The sequence below is a fragment of the Metopolophium dirhodum genome, chromosome 1, assembly GCF_019925205.1.
Source record: "Metopolophium dirhodum isolate CAU chromosome 1, ASM1992520v1, whole genome shotgun sequence".
NCBI lineage: Eukaryota > Metazoa > Arthropoda > Insecta > Hemiptera > Aphididae > Metopolophium > Metopolophium dirhodum.
In genome coordinates, this window is record NC_083560.1 from 54,785,960 (window position 1) to 54,803,614 (window position 17,655).

At 28.9% G+C, this 17,655-nt stretch overlaps 1 long non-coding RNA gene across 1 annotated transcript in view; it reads left to right on the top strand.

Moving 5' to 3' along the window:
- LOC132937422 (uncharacterized) overlaps window positions 1-17,418 on the top strand; it is a 32,570-nt gene extending 15,152 nt beyond the window's left edge. The window contains exons 1-2 of the long non-coding RNA XR_009663672.1: window positions 1-16,218; window positions 16,366-17,418. The exon at window positions 1-16,218 is cut by the window's left edge and continues 15,152 nt beyond it. This is a non-coding gene — a long non-coding RNA (uncharacterized LOC132937422). The remainder of the gene's footprint in view (window positions 16,219-16,365) is intronic.
- The last annotated feature ends 237 nt before the right edge of the window (window positions 17,419-17,655 follow it).

The following is a 17,655-nucleotide window of genomic DNA, read 5'->3' on the forward strand; positions in this document are numbered from 1 at the left end:
TTTTTGTGACTAAAAAAATCATACGCTCCGTGAGGTTTATTATACTAAATTATATATATATATATTTTTTAAATAATAATATTGATGATAGTAATGTACTTGTAGAAAGTATATAAAATGTATTTGTATGAAAATAGACTATGAAAAAAAAATGTCCCAATTCACTTGTTTTTATAGGATTGCACACGTAATTAAACGTTTCCTGCAGACCTCGTCAAAATTGATGCTAGAAACATATATTGCTTTTAGTATACGTATACGTTAAATTGACTCTCAGCAAAACCTTAGAAGTAGAGAAGCCAAAGCGGAGAATGTTCTTGGATGAATAATCATGAATGTGTCATCTTATAAACACCTCTTTATATTGTATATAGAGAGGTACAGTTTTACTTGGCTTTTATTGGTGACAAACTTCTGCAGGATGTACCTATGTGTTTCGAATATGCTGAAATTACCTATTTGACATTGTACAGGTCTCGTTCAAGTGATGTTTGTTTTAATTTTATTTAAAAAAATAAATACAAATTTAGAATGTGACTTTGTTATGTTCTATACATTATAATATTACCTATGTGATTAATCTAAAAGTTCACAGTGATTGGCGAGGAGAAAATATTCCCAGGGGTCGAAAAGTTCGACCACCAGTGTTTATTTTTCGATCGATGAAAGTACAATGCTTTGGTGTGTAATGTAAGGGCAACAACTTTTATAAAACTGTTTTGATAACAATTAATATTTATACGACAAATTTGCATGTTTACCTTTGCGCGCTTGCACTTTGTTCAGTACCTACCTAACGGTACACTTTTAATGCAATCAGTTTGAAAATGTATAAATTACAGCGAGACTCGTACGGCAAACAATTATTATCTTAAAAATGTACACTAGGTATATTATGTAGTGTATACCAGATTAATTAACATAATAATATATTGGGTTTGAAGTTCACTCTGGTCGAGTGTATCTCGAACGTATTATATTGATTTATTTTTTTATGTCGTTTATTTTAAAAACAATATCATTGCCGTATATCGTTGGTAAACGTGCAAATTGTCGTGAACTAATATCGTGATAAGCATGCGGTTGTATTTGGTGTATTATATGAGATTGGTACTTACATTTTAAATAGTATCATTCAAAATATTTTATGTATTTCAAAATAAAATATGTCTTAAAATATTTATAAAAAATAGTAATTGTTTTTCTTAAAATATATATTGACTTGTAATCTTGTGTATTATTATTTATATTATACGTTTATTATAATATTATTATATCCATATCGTTTCGCTGTAGGACTATGGGCTCTTAGATAGTTGATAGGTAGGAGATATCTGATATTGTGGAGCTAATTTATTACCATGTGTTGTTACTTTGTCCCAAGTCATGTTAGGCGTAGGTAACTGTTTGTCTTTACTGTAGCCTGTGGTAGGTAGTAAAACTAAGCGATTAAACGACATTAAAATTGAACATTGATAACTATCCGCACAAGTAGAGCTTAAATATGGATTTAACTATTATATTAATATGACTATATGAACTAATTTAACTAGGTAGTAACAATTGCAGGGAATAATAATATTTCAGTTTTGTATGTCATACTGTAGTTTTATTTATTATTAACAAATATTTATATTAAACAGGTACGTAAAATAATGTTCAAAAATAGGATATTGTGATTTTAATTTTAAATTACTTATTGTTATGCTGTCCCGGCGTCATATCATCATTATTGTTTAATTTTTATATTGTAATAATTGAGAAATGAGAGAGTAAAATAATATATAGCTATGGATTGAGTATTAAAACCAAAGTTTAATATTATGTTACTTTTATAGATACGATTAAAATTTAAAATAAGTATATTATTATAAGAGTCGAATTAAAAATATATGGTAACATTATAGATTATAAAAAAAAATCACCATTTACTTTTTATCATTATATTATAGCAGTGTTCTTACAGGATAATTTGGGTTTACTGAAAGAAAGTTTTCAAATTGTATATATTTTAGTGTTAATTTGATATTATTATTATTTATAGTTGAGATAAAATATTAATATAGAACAAAGATCGTCATATTATTACATTTATTGTAAGCAAAACAAATTAATCATAACGTATCGTCCGGATCACAAAAAGTTTTCAAGTATTAAATATTATATAGGTAAATGGCTAGTGTTATTGCACTTGTTGATGTACGCTATGCGCCGTCATTATGTATATACATGAATAATAATATGTATTGTAGTTCATTAATTTATTAGTTTTTTTACTTATTTATGTAATTATTTAGCAATATTTACCAACCTATTATTAAATTTTGTTCAGTAGGTATTTTACATTTCCATCTCGTATTGAGTTTCATTACACTTGTTTGGATTTTTGCTTCCATTATTTATTCGAGTTTTCAAATTATCCTCTTATTTGTATGACCACTATTGAAAATGTATATACTCGTATTAATTTATTTTCACGTGAAATGTATAGTAGCACTACCAAAGAAACGTTTTAGTGTATTCTTCAGTCTTCTACTCTTAGTTCATTTTCTGTGTTAAAACAACATCATGAAAATAACATTTTGATATTTTGTAGATCCATAAAAATGTTTTAACGTTGCATCCATATTACATTATTATTTTTTCTTTTTATTACTATTTTATCTTCATTATATTTCTTTTCTTTCCACTATTTCATTATTATAATATTATAACTATTTATTTATATTTTTGTAATTCACCAATGTGCGTATATTTTTTATTTTTTACATCATTTGCGTGTATAGTGTAATAATATATAGATAAAAGTATAATAAATTAAACTACACGTACATGTTAGGTGCAGTTGTATTATTTTATTTTACGCATACTATCCAATCATTTTTATGCGCTATTTATTACATATTTTAGTGCATTTATGGAAACAAATTAAATGTAAACTATTCCTACTCCCAAACCATTGTGTTAAAAACGGTTTACGAGTTTGTACACAACAATAATATTATATACCATGAAGTTTCATTGTATATTATATATCATGTCGGGAACGTACCGTCGTTTTAAAAGTTTTAAAACCCCGCGCGTTCATTTAATCACTTTTTGGGTGATATAACGTAACAACCCGGCGGGTCGTGCAGTGTCATTAAACAACAATAGGCAGAATAAGGACGAATTGAAATATTACGAATGGCGTCTTAAAGTTTGCTCGCATATACAGTGCACATATTGCGCGTGTACCGATCACAGCAGAGGTAATGAATTGTAAAACGCAGTTAATTATAATATGTTATGATAATACCGTGTGTGATGCGCGCGCGATGTATACCTATTGAAAGTTCGCGATGGTGTATTAGATAGTTTTAGTCGTGTATTTTATACGCATTATTATATGATAATTATACACGCGCAAATTAATCCGACATTGCGGCGGGGTATTCATATTTACAATAAATGATTTATTCAATACACCATCATATCGACACACACCCCAAGTCTGTCTGTGTGTGTGTGTGTGTGCAATGTGCGCCTTACATATTGTATCATGAGCGCATAAACACGTGTGACGGGCTCTAGGTTAGTTATACGGATTAATTTTGAAACTTTTGACGTGCAAGTCCCGTGATTTTGGCGCTCTTATAGTTTGCGCCCGGTGGTTGTCTTGCAGAACATATCTGTTGTACATCTATACAATACACAGCCGTGCATATTATATATTATGCGCGATGTCGACTCGGCGGGTTCTACCTCGGTATCCGACAATGGAATTTAATAATGATATTCGTCGTTCATCAATACGCAGTGTAAGCCTGGCTTGTGCATAAACGTAATAATAATAATAATATTATAATATAGGTAAACACCACACTATAATATTCTTAAAACGTCTCGAATACGGTATGAATATATTATTATCATTACTGCCATGTTATGTGCATCGTGTGTGTGTGTGTGTGTGTGTGTGTGTGTGTAAGCGTGGTTCGAGTGGAAATTATTGCGCCCGGTATATTAGGCACGGTAGATGGTACCGATATTTTTTATTATTATATATTATAGGGTAAAAAGTAAAAACATATTTATTTATTTACCCAAACGTATGGGTAGTACCTATACCTAAGGTAATTCAATGTCTATGATTTTTAGATAGTGTCGATCCCAGACTTGTGAATTTACAGTTTGATATTTTTACGGTCAACAATTTGGAGATTAAGGTCTACTCAGCTGATAATACTATTTAAAAGGTTTTAGAATTTACGTTAACGGTAACTCACTGTCACGACAAAAACATTATATAGGCTGTGAGCGAAATCTCTGTGTACATAAATAATGCGTGAGTGTATAATAGCATATTATGCGTATATAGCTGAAGTCGAATGATTTTTTTTTCTTGCCTCCTCGAAAATTAAATATAAACTGATTTGATAAAGCAGAGAGGAAAAAAAGGACGAAACTTTTAATAGAGCTGTGGCCGAAAAAGTTTAAATTTACTTTGTTGTTGTTTATTGTATACGCAGAGGATAATATTCTGAAGTTGGAAACGTATAACGCCGCCGATTGATAGATAATCGGTTATTTTCAAAAACACTCGCCGCCGCCCATCCCGTCAATCAATCTCTCGTTGTTGCGTTTTAACAAGTTTAAAGTCCATCCCATCCACACACCCTACCACTGTCCGCACACGAATCTCGTTTGATCGATATGGTTCGAATAGAACTTTGGGGGTGCGTTTGAATGTATGCAGCAGTGCGTGAGCTGAGTATTTTTCGGCAACAGTTCCGAGTTGATATTATTTCGATTATTATTATTATTTGGCATTAACATTCGCATAATACTAACACTTCTCCAACATAGACACATAATGACGTTATTCAAACGAATTTATATTTTGATTAGGTGTTTCCACTTTGTTGTATTAGGTAGGTCGGTATTGAATAAAAATGAATGAACAGTCCGACAAAAAACAAATTGTTATTATGGACTTCATAATATTGGCTATACTATTTTTAAGTTCGTATACATATTATAATTAAACTATACCTAATCTAAAGTCAACGATGAGTGTATTGAATTTTGAATAAATAGAAAATTGTCTTATCGTCAAATAAGTGTTATCTTTATCTGTGTAGAAAAACTAAAAAAATAGGAGTGAAACTCAACTACTTTAAGTCTATGAGGATACTTAGGTAGACATAAATGTATGATTTTTATAATACATCAATGGGTGCAACTGTCGTTGTAGGTAATGTTATATTTGATTTTACAGTTTTTAAATCAATCATCAAATAAAATATGTTACCATTATAGGTAGGTCGATACCACTAAAAAACTAAACAATACCGAATTAAGTGAAATCTATTCAAACCAACTTTTTATTTTAACTTGACTTATAAGATGTAATGGCTAGCCATGTACCTATGTTTAACTTCAAGCGTTAATTATAATGTAGGCATAGTTTGCTAGGTATATAATATTATGATATAGTTACCTATTAGAGATGTACCTATAAGAATAAATTTTTTTTTTAAGGAAATCGTGAACGAATATTGTATAACTTGTAAGTTCTATAGGTAGGTAATATAAGGTACCCTTTTTAATGTAATTTAGCACCATAAATGGTGATAAGCATACCTTAAATAACTATAGTGGTTAAAAGAAAAAATTGGAAGTTTTAAATATAATATTGAAGCCCCTAATTAGGGGTACTAAACTGAATTAACATTAATTCTATGACTACCAAAATAGATACATAGGTGGTCAGTAATCATTATATAGGTAGGTATAATAAGTGTATTATAAATGTAGGTACAAACAATAGAACGATAGTATTATGTCTTAATCATATTATTTTAATATTATCGTGTTCTGAATCGAAAATATTGATTGTCTTGGATAATCGGATGTAATATGCAAAGCAGATAAATAGTCTTATATTATGGAAATAACGATCCGTCCATTATTATGGTAATGCACAGCCATGGGTATTTCAATTTTACGAACAACTGAACAAATTGCGTGTATTATACATTTCACGTAAAATGATAAATAACTGCGCGCGGTGGCGTTTAAATGATTGTATGTGCCCACTTATATTGTAGGTATGTATGCGTTGTTATCCTGCTGGTTGTTCGGTCCATAACGGCTGCTGCAGGGTCGTAAAATTATTGTTACCTATAGAATAATATCATATTATACGAACCACTAAATAATAATATAATATGACGTCAATCCGTTAATGTTGCACTTGAATAGGTAGATACTTAATAATTGCCGATCACAAGTTTGTTTTCGATATGGTACCCCCCGCTGTCTTTAAGTATATAGGCATCTATCTCTATAACTTCCAGTATGTATAATAATATCTATTATGTTGGTGACGCTATTAAAATATTATGTATACGATCAAACGCGGGAACTTAATATATATTATAGGTATAGGTACGCTCTCGTTGAGATCACTGGAGTCGAGTTAAACCGATAATGATAATAATAATAATTATTATTCTTGTAAATATCTATTCATTTATTTTTTAATCCACGTCCTTTATCCCGAGATGGGTTGATTACATAGATTCCCATATTATTCAACTCACGTTTTCGTCGGAAGAGTAATGTTCCGGGATCTCACACAGTAATAGGTATATAGAATATAGTCGCCTTATAGAATAATAAAATTGACAAAGTTATGCCAAGCTTTTAGAATTTATTGTTTCGTTAACTTTTATCGCCTGTATAATAATATGTATTATATCGTTGTATTTGTGTATATTTTTTAAGTTTTCAAGTGAAAACATAAGAACATTTCAGAATATGTGCCGTTTGAGTATTTTGTTATATTATTATCGTTTTTACTAATAAAGTTTTCAGAAGACGTATTGTCGTCGAAACAGTCATTAAAAATTGCAATGATAGTTGGAAATTATCATATAGAAAATACGGAAATATTGCCAAATTAAAATAAAATACGTAAAAATAGTATTATAAAACGTTATAGTATGTATATACAATTAATTAAATTATTTATTTGATGACATATTAATGATATAAATTGCTATACAATAGAAAAATCTGTAGGGTTGATGGTATAAAATAATGTTAACTTAATATTTTCACTGTAGATTATTGATATAATAGTTTATACTTTTTAGTTTGTATAAAATATACTTCTTAGTTTTTAGTGTATAAGCACTACACATGACATTATTACTGCAACACACACACGCGTAGCAGTATTAATTAGATAACATGGACATTTTATGTTAATTGATTCATAATTTATCTAAAAATAAATAATTACTTGTTTATCCTATTTGTATTGATAGGTAGATACTCGTTGATTAATGAAAGAGTTGTAAGGTATTGTATGAATGTATAAAGTATTTGGGAACATTTATTTCTGAAACTATTTCTGCATATAGTAACCTTTTAGAAATCCTTCTAATACGTTTTTTTTATGTAATTTTGTCCTATCTTTACTATGCAATGTAATGAGCAAAGCGTGCTAATTGTAGGGTAAAATTCAAACTGTGCGTAGCTTATTAGAAATTTGTTTATAAGAAATTACATTTACACCGGGTTTGAGTGCACTTGATATTATATATCATGTACCTACTTACACTGGTAAAAAAGTTGTATTTATCCTTTATAATTATATAAATTTGATTTTTAGAGGAAAAACATAGAAATGGAATTAATTTTTTCAACGGTATAGCAAATGTTAATAGCCTCTGTAAATGTTTAAAAGTTTGTGAAAGCAATTTGCCTAAAAGTGTTCGATTAAAAGTATTTTTTTGTTCTAAGTTTTGAGTTTAGATTAAATTTTATTTTTCACATAAATATCAAACAATAAAACAGTCGATTACCTAACGTTGATATAATGCCAATGAATGGCGATGATGATGATGATAATAATAATAATAATAATAATAATAATAATAATAATACATTTTGTATCATAGAACGATATTTTGTAATAGGTAGCCACACACTATAACACATTGAACTTGTAATCAATTATAAGGAAACTCGTTATGTTTGGTTTTTGATCTGAAAAGTTTTTTTAATAAAATATATATATGATTATAAAAATGTTGATGAAAAAAGTTTAGAATCTTAATACCTATACATATTTGGTGATAGTAACAGAACTTGTAATAAATTATACTTCAATAGGTCTATATTTATATAATGTATGAATAAAGACTATATACGGGCATTGTCGCACTCATTGGAGCTAAATAGACAATAGTACCTATATACGTATAACAAATATCCAAATATTATAAAAACCATTACAAAAAAGTATGACGTATTTGTTCTGTAAAATTAACCATTTAGAAAACTGTTTCGATTGGTATAAATACCTTCTGCGAAATACCTGATACATAATATACACACGGTTAAGCAGCTTAAGTAATAAAATCTATTAGTCTTATAACAAGTGTACAGGTAAAAATAAAAATTGTCCTTACAGACTGTATGTATAGGTTATCTTTTTAAAATTTGTATTAATTGGTAGGTTAGGTACCAGGTTTAGCTACCTGTTATTATTATATATTAATGTCATTGGTTTCCAAAACTTTGATTTGCAAACAATATATGCACTATGTTTAAGGTACCTAATAATATTTAAGCTATATGTTGTTCGGGAATAGAGAAATGTTATTATTTATGACCTAGAGATATAAAAACTTAAAATATTATATAGATTTATCGTTTGAATATTATTTAAGTTTCCTCACTAACATTCTTCAAACAAATATCATGCCATTAAATATTAAATTACGAAATAAGGATTCATAAAATATTGTCTTATTTGCAAACGATTTTCACTAAGTTGTTGACTTACTTTGTGTATCATTCAAATTTAATTACAGCTAAATAAATAAATAATATTATTTTATGAACAGCAGATTAAACACGTTTTCTGTGTAAATGCAGGTTATAAATTACAACATAAACAATATTGAACATATAACTTAAATATAATTTATTTTAAAAACATGTACCTAAAGATTTTAAACAAATACAAATATTTAATTCGATACTACTAAGTACTAATAAACTTATTATTAAATTATGTAGGTACACATTTGTGCTTAGCGAACCATTCACATTTATGGGTTTGAATATTAATTATTTGTGTATTGATATCTCTACGCACTGCTACACTAGTACTAGGTAGTCATTATTATTATTTTTATTTATTATTTATTTATTATTTGTAGTATAACATAATACAATACATATTATAATACATTATTAACACAAACTGTACAGTTATGTTTAATATTTTTTTTAAATACTACCTACTATACAAACTATAAAAAAATATGGATTTTTATTGTACCTATTTAATTTTTAAACTTTTTTTAAATATTGTTACTTATGTGACATACATTGCACTTAATTATGATTATTTTTAATATAACCATGCAATTAGTTATAAATTAATTGAAAATAATTTAGCGCACGACTAAATTTTTAAGTGTATTTCGTATGGATCGCTAGAAAAAGTTGTTGAGCAAGTTTATCCCCATCAAAATTATACGCAGTCACCCAGACATACACGAATGGTTTACTTAGAATTAGCCATGGTGCAAAATATGTTATTAAATAACACTGCAGTAGGTATACTTTAAGGAAATACGAGTAAACGTGAATATAGCGTAACTATACAGCTAAAGTGATACAAAATATAAATAAATTATACTTGTAATAGTATATTATATGTAGTACAATCTTTTTTATTTTAACTTTTATAAATCATAACGTAGTAAGACCTTAAAAAAAGTACAGTAGGTAGTACCGGTTCTGTCCTGTAGACTAGAGAAAAACTTTGATTGGTACAATGTAAACATTGATGATATTGGGCACCTATTTTGGACCTTTCTAAACCTATAGGTTATAGAATTATAGCACTTCATAATAAAATAAAATAATATAATAAATAATAATAGGTCATGTGAATAATTACGTATTTGTATATCGTGATTACAGACTATAATAACAGTATCAGAGAGAGTAAATATTTCTTTACAATTAGTTTTATTACCTACCACAAATTATTTTTCACAACATTGAAAAGCCATAATTAATGAAAATAATATTCGAGAAGATAGGTACCTAAATCAAGTATAAATTGTCTAGTCGCTATTTTATTATTTTGTTGACGGTTGTATCTTGTGCTATAATATTTTTAATGCGACTTACATGATACATACGACACAATGAATTACAACTTACATTTGATATGACATAAGTCATATCATTGTAGTTATGACTTTGAATATGATGGTGTGACTCGTGTAGACTATTATAATCGTATTATACGTAATATACGTAAAACAAACATAATATATAGGTTGTAAAATATATTTTAAAATGTAATTAAAATACTGGATGAATACTATTTTGATCAATATATTATAATATTATGTAAGTACAACGTACCTATTTGAAAATGAATTAAATTCAAATTTATTATGTTTATTTTTTTTAATTACGATATTTATTTGTTTGAAATGTTCATCCATCATCTTACAGGCAACAATATATTTTATTTAATGATGTTATGGGCAACTACACAGCTGTATATATAGGAACCGTCTCTATAATATTAGCTATATATTCGTAAATACAATATAGGTAGGTAGGTAACTAATAATTCTATGGAATTACATTTCGTTGTTTCAACATCATAAATTACACATTAACACGATCATTTTCTGTTAAATTTAAACTTGTTATTACGATCGTCAGAACAATTACGAAATAATAAGATAAAGTGTTCAATACATATCAATAGTTAAATGCGTAGATATTAGGTATAATGTACTAATTAATTTTACACAAATACTTTGCAACACTTGCCTACTAAATTTTAACCTGACTACTGCTATTATAGGTAGGTGTCTGTTTACTTTATGAGTTTAATTTAGAATGACAAATAATGTAGGTAATTAAAAATAACACTTAACTCATATCGTTATAGAGTCGTCGCAATAAAACGTATACCGATTTGGATTTAATTAGTTATACGGTTCAGCAGTGTTCGTTCGTTGAATTTGTACATCTAATTTTGTTGATTATTTATGACGAGTCTATGTCCGATTTTATATGCCGTATTATATTATCATCGAGAATAATATATACGTGAAAATATCACCGTATAAATCGTGTATAAAATCGAACGCAAAACCCGAGTTTAATGTTGTATAGCAATTAGTATATTTAGGCAGGTAGGTAATTGAAACGGTTTTATTCGACAGTCGACCGGTTAACGACCGTAAAAAAACGGAATTTAACACGGTCAAGCGACAATGGTAACTTATTAAGTCACACCGCTCGCAGTGTATGTCCCGTTCAATATGATTTGTCTGTTTTCACAGTAATGTTATTTGTGTGTCGGCCACCCACGTCTTGGAGTCCGGGGCCATTATTGAGGATTATGAATGTATAATAATTACAGAACACATAGGTACACGCGTCGCTATTACAATCGAATTGAAAATGAAAACAACACCGTTAATAATGTGTATAGATAGGTGGTATATTATGTACCCCGCACGATACCGAGCGGTTAAATCACGCGTATTTAATGATTTAATTCATTGTGTACTGCGATCACATGTTTTATGGGTAATAGAGTAAAATGTGCACAATGCATTACTATATTAATAAATTGTCTGTCCTATAAAGTATTTGAATTTAACCGATCGTTAAATAGGAATCAATGAAATGGTAAACACGTAATAAACATGTGTTCGACTGTGCGCCTGTGCGTAGTATAGAACAGCATAATTAATAACACAAGACATACGTCTACACAACTGTAATGAAAATCCAAAATTACGGGATTGGTATATTTTTTTTTTTTTTTTTATTAGATTTTAAGGCTTTAACGACTGAGGTCATTAGCCTGTAAGGTTGGTAGGGTTGGGACTGTTGGTACGGTCGGTTAGGAACACGTGTATGTGTGACAAGGTTTTTGCGCACAACGAACCCAGATGGTCACCCATCCGAGAACGAGTGGCAGCGGCCGTTGCTTACTCTTAATCACGTCGCGTGATTAATTTCAGCCACTGCGCCGTGCCAAGTCACGATTGGTATATTATTGTCGTATAGCCGTTATGAACATAATATATTATTTTAATATAGAAAAATGATAGCTTTTCAATTTTTTTATTGTAATAGAGTAAATCCGACGATATAGTTACCTAGCTGATATATATTATTACATATTTTAGTAAAATAAAACTTATAAGTCAATTTTCAATTCGATACATTAGGTAAAATACCTAATGTAGGTAGGTACTCAAATACTGTTTGTGTGATGATATTATAATAAACTCGTATCTTAATTAAAATGTATAGGTACTGAACTTGCCTTGTCCAGTGCTAACACACCAGAACTAGTAAGAATTATATAATGACAACTGTAAAAAAATAAATAATATAATTGATGTATGTAACTTAAATTGTAGGTATTTATCCAGAGTAAGTTCAACTAAATACTTAAATGTAATATTTGATGAGCATTTAAAGTGTAAACCTCATATTGAAATAATATAAGAAAAAAATTGTGTATTTTGCATTAGTACAATCTATATTAATGTATAGTTTAATTGTATGGGGAACAACTTATAAAAATTTATTGGAACCATTAAATATAACTCATAGAATAGGAGTACTAATGAAAAATGACAATGTTAATAAAAATTGTAGTACAAATGATTTATTTAATAAAATAAAAATATTGACATTAGAACAATTGTATGACAAATTATCAACCACTAAAGTGTTAATGAATAAAACTGAATATGAATACCAAAATACATATAATACACGTGGAGAGAATAGTGATAACCTAAGATCAGTTAAACCAAATACCATACGTTGATGGCAAATTATTATATAAATAGGAATATAAAATTATTTAATCACTTGCCTGCTGATATTAAACAAATTTATAATATTAATAAGTTTAAATTAATGATAAAAAATATATTCATGCGGTCGTTTGACTAGTGTCTTATTATTATAAATTATACTTCTTATTGTTAAAGTCATTATTATCATGTTGGAAAATAAATAAAGTATACACTTGTTAATGCTTGTTTAAATGTAATAAATAACTATGTAACAGACTCCCAGCTCCCGCCACAAGCTTTTCTTATAGTGAGTATAGGTATCAACGTGAATATGAAATATATTGCAATATTATGTATGTATAAAAGTTGATTATCAATAAGTAAAAATAAATAAAATTAAAACAAATACTGATTGAACATATTGTGAACACCAATATATTAAAATCTAAAATGCTCGGAAAAATAGCTGTTTAAGTTTAGGACGTGCACTCCGCTATCTAAAACGCCTTTTGGTTTAATATTTAAATATGAATTACGGTATATATTTTGAATTGACAACTTTATTGCCCATAGGTTAGGATATACATAGGTCAGAATAAGTCGCATTTCAGAAGAATTATTATTGACGTAGATTTAGGTTTATACTGTAGAGTGTAGAAAGTAGATTATAGTATACACCTACTATATCTGGTACCTATAAAATATTATTAATTTGATAAATTCAATCGTCGCCGTATTTTAAACGCCCAAGACATATTTTGAGTTTTTTTTTTATAGTTTTACACAAGTTATAATAATCTTTTACGTTCCTCTTTCGGGACAGAGATGAAATCATCGCTCGCCTAGTCGGTATTATATTCACCATTCGGAGTTATTATCAATAATAAGCCATTCTCGTATCCCCGTATACTGATTATTTTACGATTAAGCCCGTATTTAGAATTTTTCGTTGCCCTGATTTCTGCTAAACTCACTCGCCCTGCCATTACAAAACCGACCTTAAAACTTTGCTCGGAGACCGAAACAAAACTTAAAACTTATTCAAATGAAAGGCTTTTAAAATGTTGTGCAATTCTCAAAGGTCAAGTAGAAAAAAAAAATTAACCCAATCTCAGCGAGTCTTGCAGGAGAAAGCTACGGGAACGACCGTTTTTATAAACTTTTACGGTTTTCGTATACACGAGTAGTGTACTCATTGATGTTTTTGACAATTTAATTAACACTTTAGTAGTGTTCTTTTAGTCTCAGCGTTGTTTTTTTCGTAAAATAATATTACTATTGTCGAAATATTGACGAGATTAAAATTTAGTATGTATTTAATACATTTCACTTATAGGTTATACCTATAGGTGTATCTAGGGTTTTTCAATCTCATATAGTTTATTTGCTTCAACTTGCAATGAAATAGTAAAGGTATTTAATTTTTGTTAAAAATTCGAAAATAAACCGACTCCTTAAATACTCCCATATTAATTACGAGTTATTATACCTGTATCATTATTATTGGTGTCTGTGCGTCGTTGTTCTACATTGTAGAATTTAAAAATTATGACTTATTATTTACAATATTCAATGCAGCTATATAACTCATTATGACTTTCATATTAATTATAATATAATATCTTATTATTGCGCATCTACAGATAGGTACATAGTACATATTATACTAAACATTTTGTAAGAAAACCACTTTGTTATACAAAACATGAATATAATGACATTATAATGTAAATGTACAACAAACTATACAATGACGTACAAAATATTTCATTATCATAAGACGCTTGTCCCTTTGTGCGTCACTATCGCTTAATTGGTTACAAATAATAAGGAAGACATCGGTGTTGTACATATACTTTTATTCTAAAGTCTGTGTATTACTTGGAAAATGAAGACTGTTCCGTTCCAGTAATAGTCGATGCGTTCGAAATTTGAAAATTCTGTCTCTCTCCGTGGCTTGTAAACAGATTTTTACGGTTGTACGTTTCTGAGTCTTTAGTTGTTTTTCGTTTTTTAATAATAGCCGGCTTTTGACATAGGCGCTACTGGAGTTTTATTTGTGACCGGGCTGAAATATAGACCATTATAAATACATGGTACTTACCTTAATTTAATTTAATTTCGTTACACACATCATATTTCAAAATAAATATTTTTTAAAACTATATATTATTCTAATGTTAAATACCTATTATTATACGCTTATTCCAAAATGTTGTGCTATGTATATTTTGAGATACCACAATAGCTAACATCATTCGGGGCTTTTACAATGGACTAATTACAATAGCATAATATTATAATACATACTATAAGTATCATAACAAAATAGTTGAAAGATAGGCTGCTTTTTTTTTTACTAGACCCAAGCTACTTTTGACAAGTTGATATAAATTTACGGGCGTATTGTTATTGAAAATGTTAATTATAGTAGGTATAGGAATAATAATTTAGCCCACCCTGCAGTTAAAATGATCGCACGTAGGTATAAAAAATTTTTAGCGACCGCTATTTCTATGGTCAAATGGTTAATATTATTTTTATTGCCAGAAAATCATTCTTAAACTATTGTTCAATGTTTGGTTGTATCTGGGCAAATGTTAATAGATAATATTTATTTATTAAAATGTTTACCCTATAAAGTTTAAAATTAATGATAACATTTTAAGAATAGGTATATAACATTAGAACGAATTAACTTTAGTAGGTACCTAACCTACCTATAGTAATATAACTGTTATATTGAAAAAATTGTTTTTTCTTAATCAGATAATAATTATACTACTTACCTAAACTTAAGTTTTTCGCAGGCACGACGATTCTATTTTCTACTATTTTCATTGTGAGGGGGAGGGGAGGAGTTAAAATATAATTTATGCAGGCTAAGCACTTCCAGTCTAGTTGCGTCTATGTCTCTCGTCATCAGAATTGGAGTATCGTATGTATAGTTTTGAAACAGCTTTGTCAGTCGATCGAGGAGCGCATAGTTTAAGCAGATGTGATTTTGTGAATGGTTATAGAGACGTATGGATTGAGTTTCAGCCGTGCAAATCGTATTCACAAAATTGATTTGAACTACATTAACCTACTGAAACACAATTTATTAATTGATTTTTGTTTTGGAGTTTTTTACAGACGCGCCGCTCAGCTTCCCGGAGGTCAGTTATGTTCTGAGGGGCCACTGTAGGTTCAGCTTGCTGGCCACACGTCCCTCATCATATTAAAAAACAACATTAGGGTTGTATAGTCCTGGTGGCGAGTGTATATATTAATAAATAATAATATTTCTAAATGAGAATAATTAATTTTGATTAAATGAATATAATATGAACTCCACTTTCCACAGCACTAGGTACGTTATTTATTGACCTTTATTGACATTGGATAATTGTTTCATAAACTAATTAATTTCATATTGTTACTATGTCGATGGCTTCAAACTTTTAACTGAATTAGAAAAACTCATAATACAGTTATTAATTTGGTTATCTTTTCTTAGTTTCGAGTTCAATAACTTCCGTCCAAAGTGGCAAACTCAAACAGTAAAACCCATTCGGTTGTGTAGTCGTATAATCAAATGGTAGGTATATTCGCGCCAATCGAACGTACAAAATGTATACCTATACCTAACTAGTTTTATATAGGTACTCTTGTTTTCACCGCTAATACCCTAATGAAAAACTTCGTTTGAAATGTCCGGATGTTAGAGTTTATCATATAAATCAGATAGTAGTTTAATATATTTGTATATTCTGAGCCAATCCGTTTTTTCTCCGCGGTAATTACACCATGTCCAAGGGGGAATGTTCCGCTCAGAGGACACCGAGTTTACCTTATTAGACATCACAGGGAGATTTACACAGTCGTTGTCCACCTATTTATGCCTCACACGAAAATATTTACCCTATTACATTAATCATCAGGGAGATTTCACGATTTTGGTCCACGAATTCGTCCCTTACACATATTTACCGTATTTTAAAATTACAGGGAGATTGGAAAGGGTTTTGCCCCTTACGGCTTTACTCGATAATTTTTACAGTGTACGCAAACAATTTTTTTATCCTCTGTAAACTCTCGATTTTTTTTCTCCAAACCTTAGTACAAAACTGAAATAATATTTACTGTATTCACATTGCCATTCATGTTGGTTGTAACACTGTAATTTAATTTTTCTTATCGATTTGATAGCAAATTATCAATTAATGAATGAAAATGTCATTACAATAAATATTATTTCAGTTATATATTGAGGTTTGGTGAAAAAAATTCGAGAGTTTACAGAGTGTAAAAAAAAATATCTATTGCAGTGATCCAATCAATGACGAGGTCCGTTCCATACCACCTACTGTACAGCAGAGCGGTTAATAACTTGACCACTTTTTATTATTTTATTTTTATATAATGTAGGCTGATAATTATTTACTTATATATCAAAGTTAAAAATGTTTTTTTTTTTATATACTATTTAATACCTACAATTATTATTATATTATGATATTATTCATGTTTGATATTATTACAATAAATGATCTATACTATAATTTCTTAATATGAGTTTTAGTACTTGCTTTTCGGTTATCTCATATATTGTCCTATAATACTGAGTGATGGAGGAATTCGATGTTATTTTTTGTTTCATATGATGACATATATTATGATGGTATTAAAAACAACGATATTGGTGAAACGTTGTGCAAGGGTGCTGGCCGAAAATTAAATAATATTTTTATTGAATTGACTATGGCCGTGTTGGTAGGTAACAAAAGTCGCAATAATAGACACACAC